Source organism: Helianthus annuus, chromosome 3 (genome assembly GCF_002127325.2).
Source record: "Helianthus annuus cultivar XRQ/B chromosome 3, HanXRQr2.0-SUNRISE, whole genome shotgun sequence".
NCBI lineage: Eukaryota > Viridiplantae > Streptophyta > Magnoliopsida > Asterales > Asteraceae > Helianthus > Helianthus annuus.
In genome coordinates, this window is record NC_035435.2 from 87,414,084 (window position 1) to 87,415,804 (window position 1,721).

General features: G+C 40.5%; 1 non-coding gene across 1 annotated transcript; it reads left to right on the forward strand.

The window, feature by feature from the left end:
* Positions 1-160: 160 nt before the first annotated feature.
* Positions 161-926, forward strand: LOC110927711. Its single transcript, XR_004888283.1, has 2 exons — positions 161-539; positions 614-926. It is a non-coding gene; the product is annotated as an uncharacterized LOC110927711 (transcript).
* Positions 927-1,721: the final 795 nt, after the last annotated feature.

Genomic DNA, 1,721 nt, shown 5'->3' on the forward strand with positions numbered 1-1,721 from the left:
AGATTTTTTAAAGTTTTTTGGAGGTTTAGGTGCTGTTTGTTTTTACCAAAAAGAGCTTCCTGGCCTCTTATGTCTACGTCGCAGACCACGCGCAGACTTTTAAGTCTGAAGACTGTTTGTTTTCTCGAAAACCTTTCATTAAAAAAGATCTGCGCATCCACTTTTTGGTGCAGATATGGATTGTCCTCTTCTAAACTTTTTTCCTCCCCTATCTTCAAGACACAGGTGCTCCTCCCAAACAAACCCCAACACCTCCTCCTCCACCCCTTTTTCTCCTCCCAGCCGCCACCTCCCACCGGCGGCACTCTCTCACCGGCGCCACTCTCCACATCGCCCCCACCTCCCACCGTCCACCCTCCCATTGCCGTTCTCCATCGCCGCCACCTAACCCCGTCGACCCTCGCACCGCTATTCTCCATCTCCGCCACCTCACCCCGTACACCCTCTCCTCTCCTCCCTCAACATCGCCACTCCACTCTTCTCCTCTCCTCCCTCAACAGCAAGCAACAATCGATCATCTCCCTCCACATCAGCAATCGGTCATCTCCTCAAACCAACAGTAATATCTTTATTGCCTTTTTGTGTTAATTAAGGTTAGGAAATCTTGTTACAGGTTGTAATTATGGCTATAGAGGCTGAATGATGAACATCGGCTGGTGTAAATAATCAGGCATCAGGAGTTTTGTCACTTTGTGCACAGGTATTTATAGTCGCGTATGTGTATACATTCGGCTGTGAGCATAATCTTCAGAGATAATCAATTGGAATCTGGTTACGCCTTGTGTGGGAATTGTTGTATTTTGGTGTTAAATTTTTGGAATTTGTTGGTAGTTTGTTGAATTTCAGAAATTTCAGTATTGTATAACGATTTTAAGTTTGAATGTTGAAAGACTCTCTTAAGTTTAATAAATTTTATTTATATTTCAGCAGCTTGTCGAATTTAAAAAACAAACAGTCTTCCTCTTGCAGACTGCAGAGGTTTGGTCCACCTCTTCTGCTACAGATGTTTGCAGACGTGGTCCGCAGACTGCAGACATTTTACCTCTGAAAAAACAAACAGCACCTTAGTTTTTAGCATTTTAGCCTTGGGGGGAAGGGGGTAGGGGGATGGGGGTTTAGGATTTGTTTTTCTTTTTTTGTTGGGGGGGGTAGGTTTTTTTAAGTTTTTGTGGTTTTAGTTTTTAGCATCTAGCTTGGGGGGGGGAGGGGGTTAGGTTTTTTTTTTTTTGGGGGTGGGGGTTAGATTTTTTTTTTATTTTTTTAGATTTTTTATAGATTTTTTAAAGTTTTTTGGAGGTTTAGTTTTTAGCATTTTAGCTTTGGGGTGAGGGGGTAGGGAGTGGGGGATGGGGGTTTAGGATTTTTTTTTTTTTTGGGGGGGGGTGGGGGTTAGGTTTTTTTAAGTTTTTTTAGGTTTTTTAAACTATTTTAGATCGTGTTCACATTGGTTCTCGCGGTTCTCGCAATAAAGGTGTTCACATCGGTTTTTTAAGTTCTTTTTTAGGTTTTTTAAATTATTTTAAACTATATATATATATATATATATATATATATATATATATATATATATAGAATAAGTATAATGTACAAAAGGGCTTATCCTACGTTATCGTACGAGACAAAGTGTATAACATGCGTAATTACATTTTTGATCAAAATAACGTGCGTGATTTCTGGATCCATGCGTGATTTTCCCAAAAAAACTACCCCCCATGCGTGAT